The sequence below is a fragment of the Triticum aestivum genome, chromosome 2A, assembly GCF_018294505.1.
Source record: "Triticum aestivum cultivar Chinese Spring chromosome 2A, IWGSC CS RefSeq v2.1, whole genome shotgun sequence".
Lineage (NCBI taxonomy): Eukaryota > Viridiplantae > Streptophyta > Magnoliopsida > Poales > Poaceae > Triticum > Triticum aestivum.
The window spans coordinates 727,026,270-727,048,424 of NC_057797.1; the positions used below are offsets into that span (position 1 = coordinate 727,026,270).

The window sequence follows — 22,155 nt, forward strand, 5'->3', positions numbered from 1 at the left end:
AATCATACATACAGATGTATGTGGTCCGATGAATATTGAGGCTCGTGGCGGATATCGTTATTTTCTCACCTTCACAGATGACTTAAGCAGATATGGGTATATCTACTTAATGAAACATAAGTCTGAAACGTTTGAAAAGTTCAAAGAATTTCAGAGTGAAGTTGAAAATCATCGTAACAAGAAAATAAAGTTTCTACGATCTGATCGTGGAGGAGAATATTTGAGTTACGAGTTTGGTGTACATTTGAAACAATGCGGAATAGTTTCGCAACTCACGCCACCCGGAACACCACAGCGTAATGGTGTGTCCGAACGTCGTAATCGTACTTTACTAGATATGGTGCGATCTATGATGTCTCTTACTGATTTACCGCTATCGTTTTGGGGTTATGCTTTGGAGACGGCCGCATTCACGTTAAATAGGGCACCATCAAAATCCGTTGAGACGACGCCTTATGAACTATGGTTTGGCAAGAAACCAAAGTTGTCGTTTCTGAAAGTTTGGGGCTGCGATGCTTATGTGAAAAAGCTTCAACCTGATAAGCTCGAACCCAAATCGGAGAAATGTGTCTTCATAGGATATCCAAAGGAGACTATTGGATACACCTTCTATCACAGATCCGAAGGCAAGACTTTTGTTGCTAAGTTCGGAAACTTTCTGGAGAAGGAGTTTCTCTCGAAAGAAGTGAGTGGGAGGAAAGTAGAACTTGACGAGGTAACTGTACCTGCTCCCTTATTGGAAAGTAGTGCATCACAGAAAACTGTTTCTGTGACACCTACACCAATTAGTGAGGAAGCTAATGATAATGATCATGAAACTTCAGAACAAGACACTACTGAACCTCGTAGATCAACCAGAGTGAGATCCGCGCCAGAGTGGTACGGTAATCCTGTTCTGGAAGTCATGCTACTAGATCATGATGAACCTACGAACTATGAAGAAGCGATGGTGAGCCCAGATTCCGCAAAATGGCTTGAAGCCATGAAATCTGAGATGGGATCCATGTATGAGAACAAAGTGTGGACTTTGGTTGACTTGCCCAATGATCGGCAAGCAATTGAGAATAAATGGATCTTCAAGAAGAAGACTGACGCCGACGGTAATATTACTGTCTACAAAGCTCGACTTGTCGCAAAAGGGTTTCGGCAAGTTCAAGGGATTGACTACGATGAGACCTTCTCACCCGTAGCGATGCTTAAGTCTGTCCGAATCATGTTAGCAATTGCCGCATTTTATGATTATGAAATTTGGCAGATGGATGTCAAAACTGCATTCCTGAATGGATTTCTGGAAGAAGAGTTGTATATGATGCAACCAGAGGGTTTTGTCGATCCAAAGGGAGCTAACAAAGTGTGCAAGCTCCAGCGATCCATTTATGGACTGGTGCAAGCCTCTCGGAGTTGGAATAAACGCTTTGATAGTGTGATCAAAGCATTTGGTTTTATACAGACTTTCGGAGAAGCCTGTATTTACAAGAAAGTGAGTGGGAGCTCTGTAGCATTTCTGATATTATATGTGGATGACATATTACTGATTGGAAATGATATAGAATTTCTGGATAGCATAAAGGGATACTTGAATAAGAGTTTTTCAATGAAAGACCTCGGTGAAGCTGCTTACATATTAGGCATTAAGATCTATAGAGATAGATCAAGACGCTTAATTGGACTTTCACAAAGCACATACCTTGACAAAGTTTTGAAGAAGTTCAAAATGGATCAAGCAAAGAAAGGGTTCTTGCCTGTGTTACAAGGTGTGAAGTTGAGTCAGACTCAATGCCCGACCACTGCAGAAGATAGAGAGAAAATGAAAGATGTTCCCTATGCTTCAGCCATAGGCTCTATCATGTATGCAATGCTGTGTACCAGACCTGATGTGTGCCTTGCTATAAGTCTAGCAGGGAGGTACCAAAGTAATCCAGGAGTGGATCACTGGACAGCGGTCAAGAACATCCTGAAGTACCTTAAAAGGACTAAGGATATGTTTCTCGTATATGGAGGTGACAAAGAGCTCATCGTAAACGGTTACGTGGATGCAAGCTTTGACACTGATCCGGACGATTCTAAATCGCAAACCGGATACGTGTTTACATTAAACGGTGGAGCTGTCAGTTGGTGCAGTTCTAAACAAAGCGTCGTGGCGGGATCTACATGTGAAGCGGAGTACATAGCTGCTTCGGAAGCAGCAAACGAAGGAGTCTGGATGAAGGAGTTCATATCCGATCTAGGTGTCATACCTAGTGCTTCGGGTCCAATGAAAATCTTTTGTGACAATACTGGTGCAATTGCCTTGGCGAAGGAATCCAGATTTCACAAGAGAACCAAGCACATCAAGAGACGCTTCAATTCCATCCGGGATCTAGTCCAGGTGGGAGACATAGAGATTTGCAAGATACATACGGATCTGAATGTAGCAGACCCGTTGACTAAGCCTCTTCCACGAGCAAAACATGATCAGCACCAAGGCTCCATGGGTGTTAGAATCATTACAGTATAATCTAGATTATTGACTCTAGTGCAAGTGGGAGACTGAAGGAAATATGCCCTAGAGGCAATAATAAAGTTATTATTTATTTCCTTATATCATGATAAAAGTTTATTATTCATGCTAGAATTGTATTAACCGGAAACATAATACATGTGTGAATACATAGACAAACAGAGTGTCACTAGTATGCCTCTACTTGACTAGCTCGTTAATCAAAGATGGTTATGTTTCCTAACCATGGACAAAGAGTTGTCATTTGATTAACGGGATCACATCATTAGTTGAATGATCTGATTGACATGACCCATTCCATTAGCTTAGCACCCGATCGTTTAGTATGTTGCTATTGCTTTCTTCATGACTTATACATGTTCCTATGACTATGAGATTATGCAACTCCCGTTTGCCGGAGGAACACTTTGTGTGCTACCAAACGTCACAACGTAACTGGGTGATTATAAAGGAGCTCTACAGGTGTCTCCAAAGGTACATGTTGGGTTGGCGTATTTCGAGATTAGGATTTGTCACTCCGATTGTCGGAGAGGTATCTCTGGGCCCTCTCGGTAATGCACATCACTGAAGCCTTGCAAGCATTGCAACTAATGAGTTAGTTGCGGGATGATGTATTACGGAACGAGTAAAGAGACTTGCCGGTAACGAGATTGAACTAGGTATTGGATACCGACGATCGAATCTCGGGCAAGTAACATACCGATGACAAAGGGAACAACGTATGTTGTTATGCGGTCTGACCGATAAAAGATCTTCGTAGAATATGTAGGAGCCAATATGAGCATCCAGGTTCCGCTATTGGTTATTGACCGGAGACGTGTCTCGGTCATGTCTACATTGTTCTCGAACCCGTAGGGTCCGCACGCTTAAGGTTACGATGACAGTTATATTATGAGTTTATGCATTTTGATGTACCGAAGTTTGTTCGGAGTCCCGGATGTGATCACGGACATGACGAGGAGTCTCGAAATGGTCGAGACATAAAGATTGATATATTGGAAGCCTATATTTGGATATCGGACGCGTTCCGGGTGAAATCAGGATTTTACCAGATTACCGGGAGGTTACCGGAACCCCCCGGGAGGTATATGGGCCTTAGTGGGCCTTAGTGGAAGAGAGGAGAGGTGGCCAGAGATGGGCCGCGCGCCCCTCCCCCCTTTGGTCCGAATAGGACAAGGAGAGGGGGCCGGCCCCCCTTCCTCCTCTCTCTCCTCTTTTCCCCCCTCCGCGAATCCTATTCCAACTAGGAAAGGGGGGGAGTCCTACTCCCGGAAGGAGTAGGACTCCTCCTGGCGCGCCACCTCTTGGCCGGCCAGCCCCCCCCTTTGAGCCTTTATATACGGAGGCACGGGGCACCCCTAGAGACACAAGTTGATCCACGTGATCATATTCTTAGCCGTGTGCGGTGCCCCCTTCCACCATAGTCCTCGATAATATTGTAGCGGTGCTTAGGCGAAGCCCTGCAACGGTAGTACATCAAGATCGTCACCACGCCGTCGTGCTGACGAAACTCTTCCCCGACACTTTGCTAGATCGGAGTCCGGGGGTCGTCATCGAGCTGAACGCGTGCTAGAACTCGGAGGTGCCGCAGTTTCGGTGCTTGATCGGTCGGGCCGTGGAGACGTACGACTACATCAACCAAGTTAACGCTTCCGTTGTCGATCTACAAGGGTAGGTAGATCACACTCTCCCCCTCTCTTTGCTATGCATCACCATGATCTTGCGTGTGCGTAGGAATTTTTTTGAAATTACTCCGAAACCCAACAGATACATCCTTTGCAAATGCCCCATGTAAAATTAGAAGGACCAGAAAATTATGTGAGCTGGGCAGAGCATGCGGAGACCATCTTGGTTTCCAGGAAGCTTGAAGCTTACATTCTAGGCATAGTGGAGAAGCCTATGGATGAGAGTTCCAAAGAAGGTCAGAAGTGGAAGATGACAAATGCACTAGTGAGGGCGTGGTTATTGAGCTCTCTATCACCTCAGATTCCCAAACAAGTTGAAAGGTTTAAAAAGCTTCTGAAATTTGGAGGTTATTGAAAGGGACATTCTCAGGAGTAGGAAACAAAATGCTTGCTTGCAAGATTCAAAAGGAGTTACAAGATTTGTGCCAAGGCGAGAAGACGGTGGTTGACTATGTTTCTGAACTAAAACGACTTTGGAGCGATTTGGATTATTATGATCCAATCAAGATGGAGTGTGGCAAATGTATTGAAAAATACAATAAATGGACAGAGAGAAGGCGTGTTAGGGATTTTCTGAATGGACTTAATCCCAAATTTGAGAATAGGAGGGCATCACTTTATGGCAGTGGCAAGTTACCTCCTTTGGAGCAAGCGATATCTGCGATCATTAGCGAGGAGCCACGCCTGAAATTGGAGGTTGGAGGACCATCTATGCAGGGCATAGCACAGAGGCGTTCAGCCCTTCTTGTCACAGAAAATGCAAATAACCAGCGGTTTGGGTTGAACACATCTGAACGAAATTGCTTTGAGTGTGGCCAGCCAGGGCATATAAGATCATCGTGTCCTCAATTATTTGGGGTGGACGTGGAAGAGGTCAAAACTGGCATGGCAGAGTTCGTGGACGGGGGCTTGATGGGCGTGGTATTGGTCGTGGCCGTGCAACAGGCAGGGCAAATGCCTCAGTTATGGTATATGAACACTCTCAAAATGTGAACGTGGAAATGAGCGCGGATGACTGGGAGAAGTGGCAGCAATTTAAAGGGTTAAGGTTAGGTGGTAAGCAAACTACTGAAGCGCCCACAACACCATCCTTTGCCACATCTGCAAATTTTAGTGGTAACATTCCTAATGCTCATACTTCTAATTTTCGTGATGCGCCATGGTTAATAGATTCTGGTGCATCTAGACATATGGCTGGTTCACACAAGAAATTTACTTATTATGTCCGTGAATTGAGAGGGCAAAGTGTAAAGTTGGCTGATGGTTCCACACAAACTATTATGGGTTCAGGGACACTCGTGTGTAACTCTAATATGCCCCTCTCATCTGTGCTACATGTTCCTTCATTTCCAATTAACCTTCTGTCTATAAGCTGCATTACAAGTGAGCTGAATTGTGTTCTCATCTTTTTCCCATCATGGTGTTTAATTCAGGAACTTGGGACTGGAAGAAGACTTGCGATAGGGAGCATGCATGATGGATTGTATTATTTGGATGATAATACATCACCGGCTGTCGCTGCTGCTCTATCCTCTTCACCACTTGAAGAATTTATGCTACAACATCGAAGACTTGTGCATATGTCTTTTGTTGTTCTGGGTCAGCTTTACCCTAATCTCTTTAATAAAGTTAGAAAGGAGGACTTGGTATGTGATGCTTGCCTATATGGAAAGCAAATCTGCAGCACTTATATTCTATCTGATCATAGAAGTGATGTCCCACTTCAGACAATACACTCTGATGTGTGGGGTCCTAGTGGAGTAGTGTCTATCAATGGATATCGTTATTTTGTTACCTTTATTGACTGTTGTATTAGGACCACTTGGGTGTATGTGTTGAGGAACAAAAATGATGTATTTGAATGCTTTAGAGATTTTCATAATATGATTATGACTCAGTATGATGCATGTGTTAAGGTATTTAGGACTGATAATGGCACGGAGTATATAAATAGGGAGTTTGATGGTTATTTGTCGAGCTTTGGAATAATGCATCAGACTACCTGTCCAGGTACCTCTGAGCAGAATGGCTTAGCTGAGAGAAAGAATAGGCATTTGTTAGAGGTAACCCGCTGTATGATGATGGCTATGAATGTTCCTAAGTTCTTATGGAATGAGGCAGTAATGACAGCAGCATACTTAATTAATAGAATGCCATCTAGAGTCCTTGGGTACAAGACGCCAATAGAGTGTTTAATTGGCAAGACTTCTTATGTAGTTCCACCAAAGGTGTTCGGGTGTATGTGTTTTGTGAAAGATTACAGGCCATCTGTTGGAAAGTTAGATCCAAGGGCTTTGAAGTGTGTGTTTGTGGGGTATTCTGGGAAGCAGAAGGGCTATAAGTGTTGGTGCCCATCAGAAAAGCGAATGTTCGTGAGCATGGATGTAATCTTTAGGCAACACATACCATTTTATGGAGAACCTCTAGATTTAACTGATGTATTTCCTGATCTGTTTCCTAGTGATGTTTCAGACCCGGGCAACAAGGCAGGGGGAGAAAAAGGAGAAGAGAGCAACTCTACACCATCAAAGCAAGTGGTGGTTGGAGCAATACCACTTGAGGACGGGAATGATGATAGTGATGTTGATCTTAGAGGAGGACAAGAGCAGATGCAAGGGGAGCAACAAGATACATCAGGTGAGGCTATACGGTGGTCAAGACCTAATGATGAACAAAATCTACAGGTATATACACGAAGACGTAAACCTGAGGAAGAACAAGTGCAAGGGGAGGAAATCAGTTTAAGGGAGGATGATTCAGAAGCAAAAATTCAATCCGACATGCATGATTCAAGTTCACAACCATCAGCTTCACCTCATACTCCATTACCATTCTCCACAAGCGATGGTACACCTCCTCTCACTTATGATGACTTAGATGTTCATATTGCTCATAGAAAGCAACCTCGCACTACTGCTGGAAAATTGCCCTCTAAATTTGCCCCATATGATATCTCCAATTATGTTTCATACTCTTCTGTCAGGCCCCTATATAAGTCATTTATAGCTTCCTTGCATTCCGCTGTACCTATACCACGTGACTGGCAGGAAGCGAAGCAATATCCAGAATGGAGGGCAGCAATGTTGGAGGAAATGGCGGCTCTTGATAAGAACCAAACATGGGTACTTACTTATCTACCTGGAGATAAGAAAGTTGTGGGTTGTAAATGGGTATTTACAATTAAGCAAGCTCCAAACGGTAAGGTGGAAAGATATAAGGCTAGGCTAGTAGCAAAAGGGTACAGTCAAACTTATGGGGTGGATTATGATGAAACGTTTGCTCCGGTAGCAAAATTGAGTACTGTCAGGACTTTAATCTCGATAGCTGCAAATCATAAGTGGAAATTGTTCCAGATGGATGTTAAAAATGCTTTTCTTCACGGAGATCTACAAGAGGAGGTTTATATGGAAATTCCTCCTGGTTTTAGTAGCCAGGAAACAGAGGGTAAAGTGTGTTGGTTAAGAAAATCTCTCTACGGACTGAAATAGTCTCCTAGGGCATGGTTTGGAAGGTTCCGGAAGGAAATATGTTCCATGAGGTATCGACAAAGCAATGCAGATCATACCCTGTTCTTTAAATGTCAGCGTGATCAGATCACGATTATTCTTGTTTATGTAGATGACATGGTGATTGCAGGCAACAATGAGGTGGAGATATCTCACTTGAAGAAGATGCTAGCAAAGTCATTTGAAGTCAAGGACATGGGATATCTTCACTACTTCTTGGGCATTGAAGTTGCATATGGCCCAAAAGGTATTTATCTCTCACAAAGAAAATATGTGCTTGATTTACTTGAGGAGACGGGGTTGCTAGGATGTAAACCTGCAGTTACTCCAATAGAACAGAATCATCGAATCATGGCAGATGGTGGTGATCCCATTGATAGGCACCAATACCAGAGGCTAGTTGGGCGATTAATCTATCTATCACATACAGGACCTGATATTGCGTATGTTGTTAGTGCCGTAAGCAGATATATGCATGACCCAAGGACTAGCCACTTAGATGCTGTGAATAGAATTCTAAGATACTTAAAGAGTTGTCCTGGGAAAGGAATCTTGTTCTCTAATCATGGACATCTGAGGGTAGAGGGTTACACCGATGCGGACTGGGCTGGATGCTTAGATGATAGACGTTCAACGTCGGGCTACTGCATGTTTGTGGGAGGAAATCTGGTTAGTTGGAGAAGCAAGAAGCAGAGTGTCGTGGCTCGCTCGACGGTAGAAGCGGAATTTAGGTCCATGGCCTCGGGTTTGTGTGAATTAATGTGGTTGAAAACATTACTAACCGAGTTGCAGTTGTGGACTGATGCATCTATTTAGGTTTATTGTGATAACCAAGCCACAATTAACATAGTGAATAACCCAGTTTATCATGATAGAACTAAACATATTGAGATAGATAGGCACTTCATCCGAGAGAAATTAGATGAAGGGTTATTCCAAATTAGTTATGTTAAGTCTGTAGATCAGCTTGCAGATGTATTAACAAAAGGAATAGGTGTTGTATCATTTATGAGGATTTGTAACAAGATGGGGCTTATTGACATCTTTGCCCCATCTTGAGGGGGAGTGTTGGTGGTCCTTGTGTTGCAAAAGTAGGATAGCTAGAGGTCTTATGTGTAAAGTTGCAACTCTGTAAATATCCTATGCAGGAGAGTGAATCTAGAGAGAGCTATTCCCGACCAAAACTTTCAGAGTACTCTTCCCCTCTTCTCCCCTCTTCTCCTCCAAACTCTAATCTCTAATCTTAGAGAGGATCCAGTGAGTGTGAATCAACAATATACATCCGCATGTAGTCCGTATTAAATCTCTAATAAGAGGGCTTATATTTGGAATCGGAGGGAGTACTATATATAAACTACTAAAGAATAACAAAATAAAATTATTTTGAAGTTTGGATTTTACAAGTGCAAGCAATTTTTGCTGCCGTCTAGTTACAAGTGACTCTGGTACTGCGATTGCATCGCCAAGAAATTAACTCCTTTGCAATCTCATCCTTCTATGGACGAACTCCATCTGCTGGCGTAACTGTGGATTCCTCATCCTGCTGTGCATGAACTCCATCGGCCAGCGTAACTGTGAATTCTTCCAACACTGCAGCCCTGGAGAGGAGAAACCTTGCCAGCATCTTTTCGAGAGACCGCCCTTCGAAGTTTGCAATGTTGATTCTTCTCACCTTGTGAGCCAGGCACCTGACGTTCGTATGCCACAAACTATTGGGCATCTGGCTACTATACACGACGCTGCTGTCGATGGTGCCGTCCTCCGACTTGGTATCCGAGTCTGAATCTGATGCGACATGGTAGTGTCTCCTCTTCTCCTTTGGAGGGTCAGGCGCCAGAGGAAACAGAGTCAGCACTTCCAGGTTCCAGGTGTTGAGAAGCAGAGCGGTGACGGACCGGACGGCGTGATTGGTGAGCAAGCAGCCATGGAGGCTCAGGTGCGTCAGGCTGTCTAGGGAGCGCAGGAGGCTTGTGAACAGGCTGCTGTAGTAGGCCATTGATGGGCGCAAGGAAAGGTGGAGATACTTGAGGTTCTTCTTGCAGCTGCGGATGAGCGTCGTGACCGGAGCGATGTCGTCTGGCACCTTGCTAGAGAGCTTTTCGCAGATTTCGATCCTCACCGCCTTGACTCCGTTGTAGTTTGCGACGGTGATGAAGGACGAGCCGTGGGGAGGAAGGCCGCCCTTGTAGTGCAGCGACTCTAGGCAGGTGGTGTGCAGCTCGACGCCGGCGGCGTGGTGACAGCAGATCATGGCGAAGTTCCGCAGGCAGGGGCTGGGCACCGTGATCTCGATTATGCTCGGGCACTGCTCCAGCGTCAGGCTGGCGAGGCGCGGGCAGCTCGAGATCAGTCGCTGCAGCTCCCCGCGCGGGTCCATGATCCTCGCGAGGCAGAGCGTCTCTAGCGACGCCATGGTCATGGCCAAGTTTTCCGGCATGTCGAGCCTCCATCCCACTAGGCGCAGGCGGCGGAGCATGGGGCACCCGAAGATGTGGCGCTGCGTGTGGATGTACCTATTATGGTCGCTCTTGTCGAAGTCCGCCGAGTTTTTCCGTCCGTAGAGGCCTGGCGTGAAGGGGCAAAGGCGGCTGCCCAGGCCAGACTCGTGGTACCTGAGCTCGACGTCGAGGTCCTCGACGCCGGAGTTCACGGCGGTGACGATCCACTGGTCGAGCAGGTTGTACGGGGGGTAGAAGGCGTCGAGGCGCAGCACGCGGATCGGCGTCTCCGCGCCCTTGCCCATGATCGCGCTCGTCACCTGGTGGTCGTAGCAGACCTTGAGCTCGCCGAAGCGGCGGTTTCGTTCGCCGGTCTTGGTGTCGACGAGGTGGTCGACGGGGACGCCCTCGTGCACGCGCCTGTTGAAATTTGTGGGCTATGCGGTCTACCCTCTAATTCCTCCGCCTTTTTCATGGTGCCGCTCACAATGCAACTTGAGGCTAGCGGGTAGAGACCTATTTATAGACTTCACTTCCAGGCGTTTTATTATTCCACCTGTTTTCGGAAAGATCCGTACGACTCCTGAGCAGTGTTACCAACCACGATCAAACATGTCAGTTTTTCGAGTCTAAGTATACCAGTCCCTAGCACACATGTGTGAGTCATGTGCCATGCTTAGATTGTATATATGAGATCAACCTCCAATCTTAATCATGTGGGTCAACAGCCTGCAGAGCCGATCCTGCAAAACAAACCCAGCCCTTCCACCCTGTGATGTCCCGGGAAAAATACGTACGCGCATATAAATTCCAGTAGAGTCGATCCCTATTAATTCCTCCACTGTGTTCCATCACAGTCGTCCTCGACACCTCGAGTATTACTTCCTCGAGTGAAATTGTGCATCAATTATTCCCCGTCAAAATATTAATAATATGAATAATTCCACATTGTGTTAAATAAATAATAACCATGTTGAAAGCCACATAAAGATCCAACATCTCCCACTTGGCTGAAACATAATAATTAATATATGAAGTTCCATGCGTAAACATGTTTTGAAAAGAATTCCTGACTATGGTCAATGAACCTGCACCATATTAGTATTGTTATATACAAATAAATGAAACATACGTACCCGAGTTTAATCATTCCACACCTCGTGTATACAATGGTAACTTTCTCAGCGTGTTTACTTTTAACCAAAAACTCTAGAGTAGTTGACAGGTTGTGATGCACATTCCACGATCATATATGATGCGTGAGATTCCCTTAGCGACACATATATCCTTCCACTGCTTGAATGCAGCAATAAATTCCGGTGGCTAAGGTATGATTGTATAGTGAAGATACAATACGGTCCAGTATTATCCTCTTTTTCCTCAGGAGTTCAAACATAATTACTTGCTGAGTATGATTCCCGTTATCAAGGTCATTTAATAGGTTTGCTATTTTCCATAGAAAAGTGTATCACAACAATCCTATGTATTTCCACTTCCAAAATAATTGGAAGATTCAAACATGTCTTTGACATGAAATTTATAAGATAACCAAGCTTTCACTTCCATCAATGTGGTTTTATCATTGTAAAAAAAACATGATTAACATATATAATAGTAATGTAAAACAATTTATACTTACATTTGTTGATGACCACCTTGCTTCATTTAGAAAACCATATGACATGATATTCCATTGATGTAAAGCTTGTTATAAGACCATACATTAATATATTGAATTAGCAAACCATGCCTTTATTCCCTCTTTCCCTAAATTCCGGAGAAAGAACTTCCACAAAGTATATTTCCTTTTGTGTAAATAATTTCATAACAAGAGTGACATTATAATTAATATTCCAGTGAGCCAAATTTTCTTTAGAAAAAACACTCACATACAATGGGCTTGCGGTTGTTTGGTAAGATAATAAGTTCCCAAACATTATTCTTCCTCATTGAGTTTATTATTTCCCGCATTTCTTCCACCCATAGCTTGCGTTGATGAAAAAAGTAAAGCTTTCTTAGGAGACTTCAGTTATTCCTCTAAGAATTCAGAGTCACTTCCCCAAAAACACATGATAATTATCTAGACATGATATTCCAAGTTATTCCCTCCCACTTATCCTAAGCATGTTAGTGTCAGGAGTTACACTTGTAGTTTCCTTCGGGGTCAAGATTATATTCTAGTATGATTGCCAATAATTCCACAATTTTCCATACAAATATCATGCTCCCACTTTCCACCAGTTTTCCTTTTCCAGATCAAAAAACATGCCCTTTTTTTGAGCCCTTGATCCACTAGAATAACAATTAACAAATTCCTGGTGTGTGCTTTGTAGTAATTGAGAATTTCCTTCCAAAATAAAATACTTCCTTCCAGTCTACAAACCATAAGGACTGACTCTGCTTGGTGAAGAATGTCATAATGAGATGACATTGTGTAATGCTCCTTCCAAACGACGAGGGAGTATATAAAAAAAATTCAATTCCTCCATTCAGGTGGAGTATATTGTATATTGCAATAGTAAATGAAGTTCCATGCTCTTTATATATTCAATTGATATATTCCTGAAGTGTACTTCCCCCACCAATCAGTAGTTAAGATTTTTGATATTCTTTAATAAACTGATTTTCCACTTCAGTACAACATGTGAAAATCACAATAAAACCTTCCGACTTGTATAATGAAAGGAAAACATATAACCATACAAAGTGCAATCATTGATGAGTGAAATGAAATAAACAATCTGACCTCTAGTGGGAGTGTCCAAAAAAAACCATAAGTATATATAAAAGAATGACGTGAAGCTTTTTATCTTCTTCCACCTTAAGAAAAGGCGTGCAAGTCAAATACCCATTATATATGTGCTTCAGAAAATCAAATTCCTCCCACTAAAATTTTGAATTCCGGAATTAGTAAGCCACTCAATTCGGTTCCATGATATGTGACCAAGTCGTCCATGACAAAAATAATAAATTCCAATCATGTGTTCCCATTATCAGTGTTTCTCTCTATGGAGTTATCTTTCCCAAATAACAATTTGGGTTGCTAACTTCCAATGGACCATCAAGAAAGAATAGACCATTATGTAAAATTCCGTAATAATGCACTAATTTTATCATTGAGCAATATGTCCACTCTTCCTTTTCCAAATAATATGTCATGACCAATGAATTAAATTGAGGAGTACAAATTAAATATCTTCCCACCATAAGTGAATATGGTATCCTATATCAATAATATCTTTCCTCCACAAGGGAGTTTCGATGACATAATTTCCAATTCCTAAAGTGTATCGGATTTCACAGCAGTGACTATTCCTTCGGAATTGTTTGCATGCCAATCAAATTTTCATTTTATTCCAGTAATATGTATATATGATGCACAAGTAAAATCTGAATCAATGTCAAATGTGGAGTAATTTTCCTTGTCCTCAAAGTGATTCTCATCTTCCTCCATAAACAAGTGATGCTCAGTAATAAATATTTCTTAGAATTCCTTTTCATGCTAGATTGGTGTAACCATCATAATTTTCCTCTAGGGAGTCAAAACGTAATTTCCAGTTCCAAGTGTTTACGATCTTTAACATTCCTTGGAATTGTTTGCATGAACATAAAATCCATATAGCTTCTAGCAATATGTGATAACCACAATGTGCAACACAACTATTTGTAAAATAGCAGTCGACAAAATAAAATTTCCGTGCATACAAATAAAAGGCATACCTTCCTCTTTGCCAATTTCTCTGTTGCTAAATAATATATCTTCCTCTCCAAGGTGCGGTTAAATTATTTGAATGGATCCTTCCCTTAGAAAGTTTTTCTATCATGTTTAGAATAACAAAAAATATAGCCAGCAATCTGTATTTCCTCTGCTACTTATAAACAAAGTTACTTGAGATGATCATGAATAAGGGAGCACGTCCATTATGGCTTTCCCGGTTCGTGCATGCCAATTGCATAATCAATAGCCTCATAAGGAAAACCAAGGATATTTTCCGAACCGTAAAACTAGGACCAACAAATCTATAGGTTCCAAACAAGGTAGAAAATAGACTATCCGACACTTACGAGAGAAGTGTTACTGATGAGTAGGACTTGACGCGGTGTGGGCCAAGTGTTAATTCCTCCTTTCCTCCTTCAACTACGGAATCTTGCATGAGATCTCATTCGGAGCTTCACTTCCTTCTTTCCTCACGTGAATATTCAAGTAGTAGAAGCAGCAGCATAATTGACTTCCTCGTGCAGCGAGCTAATTAAAGAATCATCAGACAAGGCTTGGACTTGATCAATGTCTGTATAAAAGTTCCGTGCATAGCCCGCAAGTCACCGAGCCAACCAGTACCGGTAGTCTTCCTCGATCCGTGGACCCAAAATCAATTGATTCGCCTTCCTTTTTCATGGTGCCGCTCACAATGCAACTTGAGGCTAGAGGGTAGGGACCTATTTATAGACTCCACTTCCAGGCGTTTTATTATTCCATCTGTTTCCGGAAAGATCCGTATGACTCCTGAGCAGTGTTACCAACCACGATCAAACATGCCAGTTTTCCGAGTCTAAGTATACCAGTCCCTAGCACATATGTGTGAGTCATGTGCCATGCTTAGATTGTATATATGAGATCAACTTCCAATCTTAATCATGTGGGTCAACAGCCTGCAGAGCCGATCCTGCAAAACAAACCCAGCCCTTCCACTCTGAGATATCCCGGGAAAAATACGTATGCACATATAAATTTCAGTAGAGTCGATCCCTATTAATTCCTCCACTGTGTTCCATCACAGTCGTCCTCGACACCTCGAGTATTACTTCCTCGAGTGAAATTGTGCATCAATTATTCCCCGTCAAAACATTAATAATATGAATAATTCCATATTAAGTTAAATAAATAATAACCATGTTGAAAGCCACATAAATATCCAACAGCGCCGCCATCGGTGGGCGAGCCCGCTTGTGCGCACGGCCTCGTCGGACTCGAGGTGGGAGAGGACGCGCTCCAGCGCCGTGTCGGGGAGAGCGCTCAGCCGGTCTCCTTCCTGCCTGTGCGACGGCGCCATCTTCGGCCAAAGATCGGATAGATGCGATCGCGTGCGTGCCTGTCTATATCTCTCTCCTGATTATTAGTCGGTTCCGGTAGTCGGTCACGTTTCCGATACCAGGTAAGGTTCACTTTAAACCCTAGACGATCCTGGCCTTATACAGTCGTTGCACCTCTCCCGGTCTCAAATGAATGCGATTTTAACGTGGAAAACCCCTCCAATATGTAGAGAAAAAAACCACAAACCTAGCCACACAATTTCAATGCGCTGGTTCTTGAAAGATGTGCGCTGTCCTCTTGAGGGGGCAATTCGCTGTGCAGGCTACCATGAGACTAGCCACAATGGATAGTAACATACACCAGTAACATACACATATCTGTAGACTATGTTACTACCTTCATAGTGTGGTAGTAACTTAAGGGTAGTAACATGCAAAGATTCATTTATTAGGATATAGACTCATATTGTATTGGGACATGTGATGTTACAGTAACTAGCTACTCCCTCCGTCCGGAAATAGTTGTCATCAAAATGAATAAAAAAAGATGTATCTAGATGTATTTTAGTTTTAGATACATCCATTTTTGTCCATTTTGATGACAAGTATTTCCGGACGGAGGGAGTAAGTTACTACAAGTACCTTTTTCCTCATTAACTCATTGTCACATAAGCAAATTTGCTGAGTTAGACTCGAAGTTACTGCTGAAATTACTCCCATCGTGGCTAGTCTAAAGGAAGAGATAGAAAGTTCGCTTGTGGTGGCCGATGCGGACAAGATTTTCCTATGCTTGGTCCACGAACGCATACCTAAGAATAATTTTGCATGCGTTTCACACTTTAGTATTTATTACATGTCATATTATGTGTTGCCGAGAAATATGCTGGATTTAGTTAGTAGCATCACTCAAATGTAAGTACGGGCGCCCCCGCTGGGGCCGCAACCCTAGCTGCCGCCGCCGGCACGACCTCCTTCCTTTCCTCTATCCGTAGCTGTCGGGGGAAGCTGCCATGCTAAGCATGAGGGCCGTCGGCGGTGGTGAGGATTTCCCTATCTCTCGCGGTATGGGGACGACGGTGCTGCCCCCCCCCCCCCCCCCTCCCCCGGCGTGAGGAGGCGCAACTGGTCGGGTCTTGGTGGGCCGGCGGCCGACTCTACAGCGGCCGGTCGTCTGACCTCGGATCGGCGGCAGTGACGTGAAGGACCTGGTGGACGGGTCAGCTGCATGTGCGTAGTCTTCGATCTGATCTGATCTGATCTGACTGGTGCGGCCTGCTCGGATCCAACTTAGGTAGCTGGATATCAAAGTATTCCCTTGCCGAATTCCAAAATACCTTAGCGTGGTTGCATGTAAGGAGGGCATGGTGTAACGATTCTTCGCCATCCACAAAGTACGCACCTTGCCACATCCATAACGTGCCTTCTCTTGAGCTCCTGGTAGGATGGAATCATGGAAGGATGTTACGTAGCACCCTCCACCAAAATACGTGAATCTTTGGCTGAACCCCAAGTTTCCAAAGTCGCTTCCAACTGTCCTCTCCACCTGAAGACGATGATGGACTGTCGCTGCTGCTCTGTTTATTCTCAGCGAAAGCCCTATATGCTGATCTAACACTGAATAACCCATTCCTCTCCCACGCCCAGGACCAAATCTCTATTCCTAATAGACGAGTTGGTTGAATAGTCCCACCACTTTCGTCCGGTTTTTTACCGTCTCACCTTCCACCATCACTCCCACGTTAATTTTTTCTTCTTCACACTTAAAACGGAATCGTGTCTGATACTTCTTCCATTTATTCATGCTTGCTTTGGCAGGTGTCGATTCAATTCAATCATGTAAATATTTGGTAATTAAGAATTCGGAAATAATACCATATACAGAAGACCACTTTCCAAACAAATCACCTCCCTCTTCGATTTATTTCTCCCACTGATCTCCTTCCATACTAATAAAGCACGCATTACATTCCTAATTAAGAGAGAAAATAAAAAAAGAACCCCCACCCGCACGACCCCTCCCACGCCTCCCGCCACCACGTTGCTGCGTGTCAGGGTGCAAGCGGCGCGGGACATCCCGCTCGGCCGCCACGCCGCCCCGCAAAAATAGCCCGCAAAATGCCGTTGGGCTGACCGCCTCGTGCGTAACGGGCCCAAGTGGTCACGCCGCTGAGTCCAGCGGGCTTGCCGCAATCCCGCATATCCCGCATAAGTCCTAACCTAGCTTCGAACAAAAAACCTAGTGCCTACCCACGATGGCGGCGGCGGCTGCTGCTTCGCCCACCTGACGCTTCTCCTTCGCCACCTCCTCGACGACGGCCTGCTCCTCGCTGCTGACGCCCTCCACCTCCCGGCCACCCTCGCCTTCGGCGCCACCGCCAAGTCCCCTCCCAATTTGTGTGCACGCCCCGACAGCCTGCTGCGGAACTTCGACGTCCTCGCCGGGTACGGGCTTCTCCCCCTTCCCCTTCCCCTTTCTTGCTCTGGTTCAAGGTTGCGTCCTCGCCCAGCGACTGGTCCACTGGTTGATTAGTTACGGGGGATTCATTGTTGCTGCGGTTTCCTGATGTCACGGATCTGCTATTCGTGTTGTTAGCCTGGTAGGCTGTGCTTGTGGGCGTAGATGTGCGAGAATCTTGGAGCGGTCGATTTGTAGGCTGTTGTCCCTTTGTTGACAGAATTTCAAGCCATATAAAGTGTTATCATCTTTGGTATTCTCATTAAATTGATGTATATGATGCTGTGCTCATGTATGTTTTGCCTGGGTGTAGGTTCCTTGCGTTCATGTGATACACGGTCAGAAGAACTCCTTGTTTATTGAGCAATCATGGTGGTGTCGACAATGCCATCTCCACATCGGGACTGCCCTACTGAAATCCTCGATGGAGATGTTGTCCCTCCACTGCCTCCCTCACATGCTGAAGCTGTGGTTTCTCCATCGCTTCCCTCCTTGATTGGAGCTGTTGTTTCGTCACCTTCCGCTTCAGCAAGGGCTCCTGCAACCTTGCCGCCCCGTTTGCACCCTGAGCCTGCGTGCCACCCCCCACCTCCAGTGCGCCGCCACCCGCCACCACGTTGTTGCGTGCCACCCCCCACCTCCAGTGCGCCGCCTCCAGTGCCCCGCCACCCACCGCCACGCTGCTGCATGCTGCCAGGCGCGGCGGCGGCGATCTCCGGCCAGATCCGGCCGAGGAGGCGAGTAGGGGCCGAATCCTGTTCTGGGGACGGTGTGGAGACGATTTAGGAGGCACGGGAGGAGGTCCAGCGGCGGGGTTTTGAACTCCATGTTCATGGCGGCGGCGTTCCTCGCCGGTTCCGAGCGAGCGAGCTCCGACAGATTATGCGTCTTGCGGCGATGATTGTGTTATCTCTGCAGCGGCAGCGGCGACACACAACTAGCGCCACGCTCCATATGTCAGCTTCTCTCATCCCTCACCCTGGGATACCCTGATATCTCTCTCTCTCTCTCTGTGTGTGTGTGCGCACGCGCGCGTGAGCGATCTTAAATTAACTGTTTGCTTGGAGTTTAGGATCCAAGTACGCCCCTCTCCATGGTGTTCACTGATTTCTTAGAGCAACAACGTGTTGTTGGAGTTGCCGAAGCACTAGGTCAAAGGAAAGATGACGATGAAGGACACAGAGAGGAGTGTGAGCGGTGATGGCAGCAAGGTTACCGGCAGGTATGCATGTAGGAACTGACTGTACAATGTTTCTGTGTGATGCTACTAGTTTTAACGTTTGTACTGTGATGCCACTGGCAGTTTAAATAAATCTGCTATCATTTGGGATGTGAGTTGTCACAACTTGTTGTGCTCTGGTGTTCGGCTCAAAATTGCTTTTGGGAATGATTCCTCTGAATAGACTACTTATGCTTGAGATTTTACTTTCATTATTTATATTTGTAACTCAATTTTGGTATCCTCTCAAATTAACAATACTTTTTCTGGATATGGTAGTTGAGAATAGTTATGGTATATAGCGGAGTTAGCCCATCCTCACCAATGACTCTTCCTCATGGATTTGCTGAACTAGAGTTAGTAATGGGGGTATTGTAGACTGTTTTGAATTATGGGGGTATTGCAGACTTTAGAAGCTGAATTAAATTTTTGTGCAATTGAAAAAGGTGTATACAACTTGAATTTATTAGGCAGTATAGGAGAGAGATGAAATTTTAAAGGTGTCAGTCAGATTTGTGTGTTGTTTTGGGTAGTATTCAGTTTTGTTTCATCTTAGAGGCCAATAATGCACATGTGATATTATCTACATTATTCAGTTTATAGGGCTTCCCATATTCCAATGGTTGTATTTTGCTAAACTGCCCATCTACTTACTTGAATTCTCACAAATAGAAGTGCAGTCAGAAGGTAAAAAGGATGGTATGGTATGTCTCCATTCACATGGTACTGAACTGTTAGTGATGCTTTGTGTTATTCTGCAGACTTGAATTTAGTTTCTATGGTTTTCTTTTATTGTTCGTAGACGAGAGTATAGTCTGAAGGGAAAAATGGTATGCTCTCAAGGGTGTGCAAGAACAGTGAGATTTATATTACTGAACATATTGTTAACAATTTGTTATTTTGCAGACTTGCTCTCAGTTTTTATTCTTGGCAGGTGATTCTTCATGATAATTTTTCATAGAGGAACATTTTTGTAAGCATATTGTAATATTGACTCCCACCTTTTTATTTACATGTAAAGATAACCAATTGAAAATTTTAAATGTACATTTAACTTATTTTGTGAAATAACATCATGTCATTCAGATAATTTGATTTCCCTCTATGATATTCTTTGGCTTTAGTATATCTTAGGACAAAGTTGTTAGAAGTTCTATGCTTCATAACCAAAACATAATCTCCTTTTTGTTATTTGATTTGCATCATGATGTGTTCCCATATGTTCCCCTGTCGCTTAAAAAAATCAGCGCCCGATGCAACGCACGTGCATATACCCATCATGACAAATAAACCTCATCATGAAAGCATTTATGTATCTATTTAATTTGCTATGGCAGGGTGGCGTCGGGAATGGGGATCGGTGGTGCTGGTGTCGGTGGTGCGGTACAAGGTCGGGATGCGGGGCGGGACGGCTATCCGTGTGAGGCAGTTGGCGGCGAGGGTTTGTGGCATCAAGAGGAGCGCCCGCGGCACCTCCAAATTCAAGGTGTTGGCCGGAAACCACCGAAGAGGGAGGAGATGAGGTTAGTATCTCCAGAGGAAAAAAACAAGAGAAGAAGAATAAGAACGACGCCCATCTCGGGTTCCAGGTACGATGGAGCCGGCGGCGAAGGGCATGGCGCTTGCAAACATGATACTGTGATAGTGGATGACGCCGATACCCTCAACTGCGGCATCTGCTACCTCCCTCTCAAGCACCAGTCTTCCAAGTGCGTACGCTCGTCGTCCATGCTAGGCCGATCCATCACAAGTTTGTGTACCAATAACACTGGAATGTCATTTCTGCTCGGGTGCAATGTGGCTTCGGTCATACCATATGCTCGCGGTGCCGCGACAAGATGATGGCGGCAAGGAGGTGCCATGTGTGTCACGTCCGGTTGACCGGTGGCTATTGCTGGAACATCGCATTGGAGAGGCTAATGGAGTCCATCCGGGTGCCGTGCGCCAACGCCGCCCACTGCTGCACCGCCACGCCGGCCTACTACGACCCCCCCCCCACTACCGGAATCGCCCCCTATGCCGACGGCCTCATACGGATAGCCGTCCCGCCCCGCATCGGGATAGACCTATACAGAGCTCCCAGTAGCTGACACGTGGGCGCCTATGCCGACGGTCTAGCCGTCGACACAGTTTTTAAACTAAGCCGACGGCTAGGCCGTCGGCACATGTGCCACGTGTCAGCTACTGGGAGCTCACGCTAGCCCTATGCCGACGGCCTAGCCGTCAGCATAGTTTGCTTTTGCTTTTTTTCTTTTTTCTGTTTGTTTTCAAATCAATTCAATTCAAATAACAGCACATATCAGCAGATATATATGATGGGATAGACATATAAAACACAACGGGATATCATCCGGCACCATCACAACAATATATGCATAAGCATCATCACACACAAGTATCTAAATGAACATCATCACAACCAACATAAGCATAAGCATATAGAGAAGCACACAAGTCATCTAAATGATCATCACCACACACAAGTCATCTCAAGCATCATCACCACACACAAGGATCATCGAGCACCGACAAGACCGCCGAAGCCCATGTCGTCACTGCTAGCGGCAGCGCTACCGCCAAGACCGCCTCCACCTCCGCCTCCGCCTCCGTGGATCGTAGTGGTCGGGCTCCGTGTCTCCGGAGTGCTGCAAAGACCACCGCCAACGGTAGATCCACCTGTTCCCTGGATGTTGAAAAGACATATGCATGGGATATATGACTGTGTTGAAAGGCATGACATGCTTTGGGTGAATAGATTGGGGGTGAACTAACCGGCGAGGGGCCAGCGTTTTGTGCCACAAACTCCTCAAAGCTCATCAGCACTGGTTGTGCTGGAGGGCATTGTGCTGGAGGGAACTGAGGACACCTGCCGGCCGCCATATCCCGAAAAGCCTGCTGCATCTGGCTATCCCTCTGCACTTGGTGTTCATAAAGCCTCTGATGCCACGCCATGGTCTCCTGGCGTGTGTACTCCAGGTAGGCCTATGGTATGACATGATGGAACTCATAAAACTACTAAATGCGGAAAATAAAGTGAGCAATGAAGATAAGAGGGAAAATACTTACAGATTGTTGCTCCTGAAATAGGGACTGTGTATTGGTCACTGGCTGGCTCGTGCGCTGGCTCAGGCTCGGGTCGATCCGACGAAGCTGTGTGTAGGAGATACTAGGAGTGATCACAACATCGAGAACCGCCTCCCGACCGTGCTCCTTGGGCCCCATGCTCACCACCGCCCTGTCATCCAGAGGCGCCGCAATGGGGTCAGGTGTGTCAGGATGCAACTTCAGATACGCTTTGGAGTAGGCATGCTTCCTCCCCGC

At 45.1% G+C, this 22,155-nt stretch overlaps 1 long non-coding RNA gene across 1 annotated transcript; it reads left to right on the forward strand.

The window, feature by feature from the left end:
• The first annotated feature begins 17,241 nt into the window (after positions 1-17,241).
• LOC123190617 (uncharacterized) lies at positions 17,242-20,644 on the forward strand. The gene is made up of 3 exons (XR_006496449.1): positions 17,242-17,602; positions 17,929-19,807; positions 20,172-20,644. It is a non-coding gene; the product is annotated as an uncharacterized lncRNA (long non-coding RNA).
• The last annotated feature ends 1,511 nt before the right edge of the window (positions 20,645-22,155 follow it).